Raw genomic sequence first — 10,663 nt, forward strand, 5'->3', positions numbered from 1 at the left:
GGGAAAGAGACAAATAGATGTGTTTTCACAGCATAGGGCAAAGAGTCCTCCACTAGCATAAACCACAGTGCTGTGACAGCATGTTTGGAGGAGCCCAGCCAGGCGGGCACAGGGGAAAACTATCACCAAAGGATATGTGGAGCAGCAGGATCCAATTTCCACCTTACACCATAAACGGAAGTTAGCCACTAAAAAAGGGGCTGGGGAGTATGTTAAGCAAATTGAGCAGCCTAGAGCAGGGAAGAGAATACAGTTTAGGCAGGTGGGGCTGCTCAGTGTGGCTGGAAGGCAGGGGTGTGTCCAGAGAAGGGCTGCAGTGGGAGCAGAAGCATGCCCTAAAGTGCTAAAGGAAGAAGCTCATTCTACCCAGCGTGAGGGTGAGCGTGGGAACAGAATGGAACAGAGTGGAGGTTTTTCAGGCTGGTGGCAAGAAGACCAGTTAAGAGCTTGTGATAAGGAATTGTACCAAGGCCACAGCAGTGGAAACAGAAGAGAAGAAATTTGCAAATATTCATAAAGTAGAATTAACAGGGTTTAGTGACCGATTGTGTTTGAGGGCGCGAGAGAGGGAGATGTTGAGGATGACTTCCAGATTTCTGGCTTGGATGGCTGGTGCGCTGGCAGCAATGCAGGATGATCAGTTGGGGCTGGGGGAAATGAGCAATTCTGTCTGGGCCATTGGCCGGTGAGACGTTCAGATAGAGATGTCTATAAAGATTCTGGAGGATAACGGAGAGATTAGAGCCAGAGATACGAATTTGGGAGTCATAAGAGCATTGTCCAGGATAGTGTCTTCTCAAGGTCATTGCCTGGAGAGGAACTGTCTGCTTCCTTCTACCACCCACTTGCCTAAGTACTGGAAAATCTTGTGGAAGGCTTCTGATTGGTTTGGATGGCATGCCGAACCCTGTGGCCGAGACGGTAGGTTGCCTTGGTTGGCAGCCTCGACGAGGGCCATTTACTTGGAAGGATTATTTCCCAAAAGATAGAAGAGCACTAAGCAAAGCAACAAATGTTACAACAAATGTCCCCCAGTCCACTTCTCTTTTCTCATTAAATATTCAATAAATATTCGGCAAGCAAATGATATTCTCAACATATATCCATAACCTTTAAAATTTTATTCTGTAAGCATTTTAATAAATAGACTGAAACTTTCCAATTCTCTCTACCAAAATGCCCAGCCAACAGGGACCATTAAAGAACATGCTGATGAAGAAGGTACCCAGTTACCCCAGGAATTAAATCCGTTGTATCTATATAAAATGAACACGCACAGCCATCTGAGAGAGAAAACCAAGGCAGTGTCTGTAAATACGTGACTTATATCCCCGCAATTAGGAACCCCCACAATTCCAAACAAGGTGATCTGGAAATTGTGTTTAGAAAAGGGTAGTGAATTGGACGGTACCAGAACTGGAGATAGAGTGTATGAACTGTTTAGGAAAGAGAGTGACCCCTCTGAATAACAAGGCTCCATACATACTAACATTTTACCTGATTCCGTGTGTTAGTGACCTCTGAGTTTTTTGTTAGTGGTAGTTGTTTGACTATAAGAAGAAGATGTACCAGTTTTGCAGATGAAAATGCACCATCTTCCTAGCAGTTATATTTCTCATTGCCAATTAGAAATTTTGTATTATGGGGCGCCTGGGTGGCTCAGTCGTTAAGCGGCTGCCTTTGGCTTAGGGCGTGATCCCCGCGTTCTGGGATCGAGCCCCACATCAGGCTCCTCCGCTGGGAGCCTGCTTCTTCCTCTCCCACTCCCCCTGCCTGTGTTTCCTCTCTTGCTGGCTGTCTCTCTCCCTGTCAAATAAATAAATAAAATCTTTAAAAAAAGAAGAAATTTTGTATTAATTTGGCCGCCTCTGCTGTGAGTTTAGTTATGTGAGCTGGCATCTCCAAATCCTGACTGCTTAGGTGGCGGTAAGTTGCACAAAACCTCAGCTTTAAAAGCCATAGGAAAGTAAATGCCACCTTGCGGGACCCTCACGCAGAAGGCTTGCTAACCCTCCAGCCATCCACTTGGACAGGACCCCTGCAGGGTACCTTCTATAATAGTTGAAAGGAACCCCAACTGATAAGTCAACAGATAATTAGAGACCACCCTAAACTTATGTGTGGTGATAGTCAAAATGGAATTCCTAGCTGTTGAATGGCTGAAATGTGTCAAGACTAGCTCTAGGTACGTTATGGAGATGCAAAAAAAGTATGTAAAATGTCTTCCTTGAAATCTTGTATGTAACAGTGTGTACAGTCTTATTTGTAATCAGACTGAATGTTTGTCTTTCCAAAATTCAAATGTCAAAGCCCTAATCCACACACAGTGTTACGGTATTTGGAGGTGGAGCTTTTGGAAGGTGATTAGGTGATGAGGACGGAGCCCTTACGAGAAGGGAGAAGGCAGCATCAGACACCGTGTCTGCCAGGTTTTTGACCTTGGACTTTCCAACCCCCGGAATGGTGAGAAATAATAAATATTTGTTGTTTAAGCCATCCCGTCTACGGTGATTTGTTCTAGCAGCCCAAGCTGACTAAGACAGCAAAGAACTGGAATTAAACATTCAACAGTCAATAAATAAAATGTGATCCCAATTGGCAAAAGCATATAAATGAAAAGACTGAAGAGCTATACATGGAAACATTCACGGACAAGATCAGGTGTCTTTTTTTAATAATCTGCTTTGTTCTTTTATGTATTTAAATTTTTTTCTATGGTGAGCATATATTTTATAATCGAGATGCTTTCATTCCCTATTAATTCCTAAGAAGAAACGTCAATATTATTGTATAAGTCTACAGAATCCTCTCTAGATTTTATTAGTTCCAAAGAAGGTAGGCGTTCTTAAATTGAATTTTTAGAGGAAATGCAGTTAGACTGTCTCTTTGGTTTGCGGAAGACTTAATTTGTCACTCGGCTTGCACGTATTTGGTCCCTCATTCAGAACAAAACCAATAGAGCAGCCTCAGCCCAATTTTTCTTCATTACCATAGCAACAAAAGAGCGGCAGAAGCACAGAGCCCCTTCCTTCTCACATACGTGGCCTCTTGTTGTTTCTCACCTACTTTCATTCATTGCCATTGCCTTCTATCCTTTTTTTTTTTTCATATTTTTTCATCTTTCCTCCCAAGGAAGGTCATGTGTGGGGGGAAAAAATGCACGTGAGTAATCAAAATGACCTGAATTCTAAATGTCAACTTGTTTTCTCTGTTTTATACTCTTCAGGGATCCTCCTCATTCACCCTAAGTAAGGAACAGATATATCTCTCCTGGGAAGCTTGTCTAATCCCGATTTCTGAATGCAGATAATTTCGATATTCAGAACTTAATTCAAATGAACTTTTTATTGAAGATTTGATTGATTTATTTGAGAGAGAGAGAGTTAGTGAGAGAGCAGGAGCAAGGAGGAGAGGGAGAAGCAGGCTCCCCACTGAGCAGGGAGTCCACGCAGGGCTCCTGGGATCATGACCCAAGCTGAAGGCAGACGCTTAACCGAATGAGCCCCCCATGTGCCCCTCAAATGAACTCTTAAGTAGAAGGAGAAAATGAATAACGGGGGAGATGCTGGCAGTAACCGCGTTTGACTGGACTTTGTTCCTCTCCCCTTCTCTCACCTCCTCCACACGAATACACAATAAATCCATGATTTATCTGGGGAGCTGTGAAGAGATGAAACTATAACAAGAACCACCACAGGTACTTCAATATTACTTAAAATCAGAGATGTGGACGTTGTTGTATTCCACACAGAAGGGTGTGCAGGTGACCTTGCCTACCACATCCACTCTGGGCCCCTCTTTTTCCTATGCCCCTTTTTCCCTCTTATGAGTTCTGACTTTTGTCAGGTGTCTGCTGTCTTTCTGGAAGCCATGTCTGTTGGACATGTCCAGCCCTAAATCTAGATGGTGAGTCTTGATTGATACAAGCTAATTATGGCGGTGCCATTCCTTTGCCAGGATTGGCCCAGGCATGGGGCATGCAATGCTTCTCTGGCCCATAAGGCATAAGGGGAAGTCTGCTGGTGGCTTCTGAGAAAGGTGGTTGAGAGGTACGAGAATGTGGCAGGGACTGCTTCTTGTTGCTCACTGTACATGCTTCACTTAGTCCATAGTGGTAGAAAGTCTAGCTGGGCACATGGGCATCCAGATTAAAGAATACATTTCTGACCACTTTTTGCAGCCCCTTGTGGCCTGATAAGTTCTGACCAATAGGATAAAGGCAGAAGTGTGATGTGGCAACTCCTGAGAATCTTCTTTATTAGACAACTGACATATGCCCTTTACCTACTCTTTCTTGTTTCCTTTATTCTGCTAGGGGAAAGGTGGATGTGATAGCTGGAGATAAAATAACCACTTGGGTTGGTGGATGACCTTGGAAATGGAGACCATGTCAGGAAGAACAAAAAAGCCACATCTGAGCCACTGTTGCTCTGGGTTTTCTGTCATTTGCAGTCAAATCAAATACTAATTCAAAGAAAGGGATGACCTATTTTCAGCCTCTAGATGTTGTTGTGTCTAGACGAGATGTCTGGAACTGCTGCAGCTGTTGTGCAGCCATGAAGGAACTCAGCCTGAAGCCAAAGGCAAACTTCGGGATGGCAGGTGATAAGACAAAGCTGTAGAGTCAACCAACCCTCCAACTACCTTCCTGTGGATTCTGTATTATGGGAGAAAATATTTTTGTTATTGTTTAAGTTACTGAGTTGGTGACTTCCGTTTCTTGAAGCTGAAAGCAATCTAGCTGATACAGAGTTTAATGGTTTCTAATGGTTGCAAACTACATGCTCCTTCAGCAAAGACGTAGCTAACCAAAGATTAGGAAGAAACAGAATTAAATATGAAAAGTTGAGAAAGGTGTGTCATAAAGCATTTAAAAAATAGAAAATGAGGGAAGAAACCATAATCTCACCAGTCCAAAATCACCAAGATGATAATTTTGACCTTCTGGTCTTTTAAAAAAAAGTTTTATGAACAATCACATACATTTTTTACATACACGTAATCGAACTATATGTTTAACTTTACGTCTCCCATTGAATACAAATACAAACTCTGATCAAAGGACAAGAAGCAGCTACCCAGAGACTCTGAAAAGTAAAAAAAGAATAGGGGCTGCCTGGGTGGCTCAGCCGTTAAGCATGCCTTTGGCTCAGGTCATGATCCCAGGGTCCTGGGATCGAGCCCCTCATTGGACTCCCCGCATCGGGCTCCCTGCATCGGGCTCCTTGCTCAGTGGGAAGCCTGCTTCTCCCTCTCACACTCCCCTTGCTTGTGTTCCCTCTTTTGCTGTCTCTCTCTGTCAAATAAATAAATAAAATCTTAAAAAAAAAAAAAGAATAGGGCAGATTAAGGAAAGAATTCAGAGTTTGAAAAATAAAATAAAATTTAAAAACCCCATTAGGTGGTGGCAATTTTTCTGCTGGGATTTTTGTAGGGCTTTGGCCTTTTGTTTTTTTGTTGTTGTTTGTTTGTTTTTGTCTTTTTTTACTTCTTGACCTCTTAGCTTTTACGGGAGGGGGTGCCAAATCAGTGAAATGCTCTCTCTCTGACCAGAAGACTGGGAGGAGGAATCCCTGCGAGCTGAAAAGCAAGGGAAGAGTCTCATTTTTCTATTTACTATTTTGTCTCCCAGCCCTAACCTGAGGCCAGTCGTGGATCTGCACTCTCGTTGCAGGAAAGGGCCTCCTATTATGTGAAGGGTGTGGAGGAAGCCTCGTTATTTTTCTTTCATTTTTTTTTTCTCACCGCTTCCCCCTGCAGGTGGGTCAGTGTGTGGGCCTGTGATCTCCTTTAGCACAGGGGGCTAAAACTCTTAGAGAAAATCATCCTTACACCCAGAGGAGCCTGAGAAAAAGACCATGGGAACTGAAGAGTAAGAAGAAAATCTCCGAGAAGAGAGATCTGAAGAATGAACCCAACTCTGTGAGTGAACGGACGCAAGTCCTAGGCTCTTCTCCAAACACAGTGAAGGCTTTGAGAACCAAACTGCTATTTGGAACCACTGTCCGCAGAAGATGAGCTCGAACTTTGTGATCTAAACCTATGCAGGCTGATAACCTGCTGGCTAAATAAAACCAACATTCTCTAGATATGTTAACAGGACCCAGAGAATCACAACCTAGTATTTAAAATGTGCAGGATACAATCCCAAATCACTTGACATACAGAGAATCTTGAACTCTGACCAGCTCTCGCGAGAAAGACAATCAACTGATGCATCTCCAAAATCATCCAGATGTTGGAATTATAATACAAAGACTTTAAAGCCACTTTTATAATGAATCCCTATGAGATAAAGGTAAGTATTATTAAAATCACGAATAGAAAGAAATGTTTTCAGCAGAGAAATAGAAAGCATAAAACAAGAACCAAATGGAAATCTTGGAACTGAAAAATATAATATCTGAAATTTAAAAAAAATTAGTGGGTGAGCTCCATAGCAGAAGAGAGATGGCAGAGTAAAGAGTTAGTATACCTGAAGGTGGGTCAATATACATGATCCCTTTGGAAGAGAGAAAAGAAACAGAGCAGGGACCTGAGGGACAATACTGAAGGTCTAACACTCATGTAATTGGAGTCCCTGAAGGAAAGGAGAAAGCGATTGGTGCAGAAAAAGTATTTGAAAATATAATGGCTGAAAAGTTCCCAAATTTGGTGAAAGATATAGATTTACAGATTTCAAAAATCTCAATGAATGCGAACAGGATAAATTTCAAGAAAACATGTCCAGACATAATCAAACTACTGAAAACCAAAAGGTAAAAAGGCCATGACAGGAAAGGAGTTTCAACACGTGACAGTTGATGGCGAAATAGAAAGATGGAAACAAGACATTCACTAATTCTCAATAAATTCTGTGGTCCTACAAGGTCACCCCCATCCTCCACATTGCATGAAATTCAGTGCAAACTGTAAAACCCCCTGATGTTTTGTGGCTTGTGCCTGCTTCTGGGGAATCAGACCCAAGTCCTGCCTCAGCTTCAAGGAGGGTGAGAGAGAGAGTGACCTGTGCCTTGTCACCTCTGATTCCACTCTCTTTCATTTGACCTTGCCCCTGCCTGCTGTTCACTCTCTCCCCTCTGTCCTTTGTCCAGTGGGGACTGAGCAATGTGTTCTGCGGGACAGCCGTCTCAGAAAAAATTCAAACCTGAAAGCATATTAAACAATGATGTTTTAGATAAAAAATATAATATCTAAAACCAAGTGTAGGTATTGAAGCATTTTTTCCCCTTTCATTAAAGTGTTTCTTTTCTCCTGCTTTTTCTTTCTATCTTTTCATTGTGCTTGAAGTTCAGAAACTACATAATTAATGCACATTGGAACACTGATTATACGTTTCTTTTTTTTTTAAAGATGTTATTTATTTATTTATTTACTTATTCGACAGAGAGAGAGACAGCCAGCGAGAGAGGGAACACAAGCAGGGGGAGTGGGAGAGGAAGAAGCAGGCTCCTAGCGGAGGAGCCTGATGTGGGGCTCGATCCCATAACACCGGGATCACGCCCTGAGCCGAAGGCAGATGCTTAACGACTGCGCCACCCAGGCGCCCCTATACGTTTCTTTAAACAAATTTTATCGTTACATTGTGTTGGCATCTTTTTATTTCTTGCCTCTTCTTGATTTAGCTTTCAGCCTACCTTCCAGACAGTGTAGTGCCACCTTTTAGTCTGCTTTCTTACGGATAGAGATACCCTCCTTAGGCCCCTTAAGATTGTGCTTCTTAAAACAGGAGATTTTCCCTCCATTTAAAATAAGACAAACAGCTATGTACTAACACTCAGAAGTACTCTTTGATTCACTTATTTGAAACAATAAATTTCACAGCAAAGATTTCCATTTTTGTTCTACTCCACATCTTGCCAATTTGGCCTCACAACCAGCAAGAAACTTCAGTCCGTTGTTTTCTTCTGTCTCCTCAGGGAAGACAGAAACGCTTGGTTTTTCAACACAGGAGGTGGGGAGCAGGGCCCAGAGAGGGCCTGGCTGACGTTGGCCATCCCTGAGCTGTTTTCTCCCATTCCGCGAACTAAAGGATTCCTGAGACTAGATGCCAGGCCTCAGCTAATCACGATGGCTTCCCTCTACTGCCAATGGACAAAGAACGTGAGGAGGAATTGAAACGGAGAAAACAACCCTGGATGGGGAGAGAGCAGGTTAGCGTCATCTTTACGGCAAACTGTTCATCAATCCCGAAGAGGGGCTCTAAACTACTGAGAAGGCCAGGTCACCCTTGGGATGCCTCTCTCCTTCCTAGTGGAGTGGATTTTCTGATCATCACAGCTCATGAGAGTTGCTCCTTTTCAAGTGACAGCCTTTGAGTACTTCTCTTTAATCAACTCCAAGTAGTGCTTATTGCAAGATAACACTAAGACGAAGAATAAAGTTTTAAGTATTTTCTATGTTTTAAAGTGTATATGATGATTGATTTTTCTAAGTGTGGTATTTATGCTGTTTTAAAAACAGTCCTTACATCTGTTACTAAGGGAATTCAGACAATTCTGATGTTTAAATAATTCATGCTTCTTACACATTTTATTACTTGTAAAGCATTTATCTGTCGAAAGTGCAAAACATTTTTGTAGATACCAAGTATAATTTTTAAAAATGTAATTGTTTCAGAATTTAACTGTCCAAATAATTCTTAAACTGGATATGCATAACATAGCAATGTGTATGCAGATATTTGAACTGTTCATAAACTTCAAACATAGCAAACTGAAGATTATCAAAGTTTAAAAAATTATCTTCGGTCTGACACAGCTCGCAAGGTGATAGCTTTTTGTCTAGCCTAAATATTCCTCCTAGTTTTGTAGAACAGAGCCTAGAAAACGTTCACAAATAAATAAAAATAAAGGAGCATTTCAGGCATGAATAAAAATGGGAAAAGAATGGAAGTTGTTACAAACCTTTACCAATGCACTCATGCTGACAGCAGCATAACAAAGTGGTAGAAAGGTTTGTTGTGATCAGGATATTGCGAATCGATGAAAAGCCAGGTAGGTACAGAGAGAGAGCTCAGCGGCACTATGCCAAGAAGACAGAGCCTGCGGTCCTGTGGGGAGAGGCAGCGCTCAGGGCAGAAGGGCAGGGAGCCCAGGGGAGTCTGCTCTCTGGAACGCCAGGTTGTCACCTAGAGAAACATCCATCTCCCTTATTACCCCACCGTGCTTTTCTGCCACACATCAAACACCAGATGGACAGCCAGCTGTCAGAAAACACTGTCTGCTTGCCTCCTAAATGGGGGTCCAGTGTGTGGAAGGTACCGTTTTAGAGGCTTGTACTTTCATGTGAGAAGAGCTTGTAAGGCAGCAGGAGCGCGGGGTAGGGGTTACGTGCTGCAAAAATGTTCAGAAACATCAAACGTGACACTCTCTGCAGAAAGGTAGACTCCAGCTTCGGCTGCTGATTCCTTTGGCTCAAGCTGAGTCAAGTAGTACACAAAGCATAGACAAAAGGCTGCGAACGACTGGCAGTCGCCACGGGGTACGACAGCCCAATGCCGGCTAAGCCCAGACATTGTTCCTTCTCTGCAGAAGGGCGGCCGCACCTGCGTGGAGCGGAAGCGTGACCACATCTGCAAAACCGCGCAGTGGGCGGCAGGACTCTGGGCGCCCCAGCCCCTTGCTTGCGTATGTGTTAGAGAGCTTATTCGGATGCAGATTTTACTCCTCAGGCCTCAGTTTTAAGCTTGAGCTTTTTTTTTTTTTTTTTAAATGAACTATAAAATGAGGCATGGCACACTGTTAAAAATAATTTCTTCTTCAGTAACTGAAGCCCAGGGCAGTTTCCTATTTCCAGAGGCATATGGAATTAGCCACATGCCTCTCATATTCGTTCTTCTATTTCCCACATTACTCGTTGACAACCCAAACTAATCACTCTTTCAATTCTCCATTTACTCTTTACTGCGGTGTGAATCCTCACAGACCACCGTTCTGAGTGTCTTCTGCCACTTGTCATGGTATATCAACTTTTTAAAAATAACATTGTTTTCTTCAAGAAGTAAAAAGCATTTTCTTTCCTTTAGCATTATGGGTGTTGAAAATAAGATATTCATTGGATCGTAAAAACTGTCTGCCCATAGAGTTTATTTCTTTAATGAACATTTCTTAAGGGTGTATAAAACATCCTATTACCTAAGAATGAGGCACCCTTTACTCTTTCCATTTTATAGAAAAGGAAACAAAGTCCCGTTGTATGATTCCTGCAGACCCCTACCATGTGGCGGGGCCATGAAATATTCCAGGAATATTATCCAATAAGATGGTTTAACTGCTATTATGTTGTTCTCTTTCAGTACAGGAAGAGCACCAAGAAATCTGCTCATTTCAATCCTTTATGGAATGCAACATTCTGGAAAGAAAAAACACTTCTCTCACCCCCACCCCTGTTGGGTTTTCTCCTGTGCTAACAGTGGGACAGGATTGCTGAGCACCGTTCACAGCTCTAGTGTGATCCTGGGCATCTCCAAGGCAGGGCCTCCCCGAGTGGGAGACGTCGAGGGGGGACGAAGCCCTCAGCACACACGAAGAGCAGACACAAAGAGAACTGGTCTGCCACGTTGTGCTTTCTCTCTTCTTTGTGACTGTGTGGTTCGAAGATCCTCCTTACCGTCAAGTATCTGTCTACTTCTATCCAAGTGTGTGGCTATTTTTATGTTCAC

This window comes from Ursus maritimus, unplaced genomic scaffold (genome assembly GCF_017311325.1).
Source record: "Ursus maritimus isolate PB19 unplaced genomic scaffold, ASM1731132v1 scaffold_25, whole genome shotgun sequence".
NCBI classification, from domain to species: domain Eukaryota; kingdom Metazoa; phylum Chordata; class Mammalia; order Carnivora; family Ursidae; genus Ursus; species Ursus maritimus.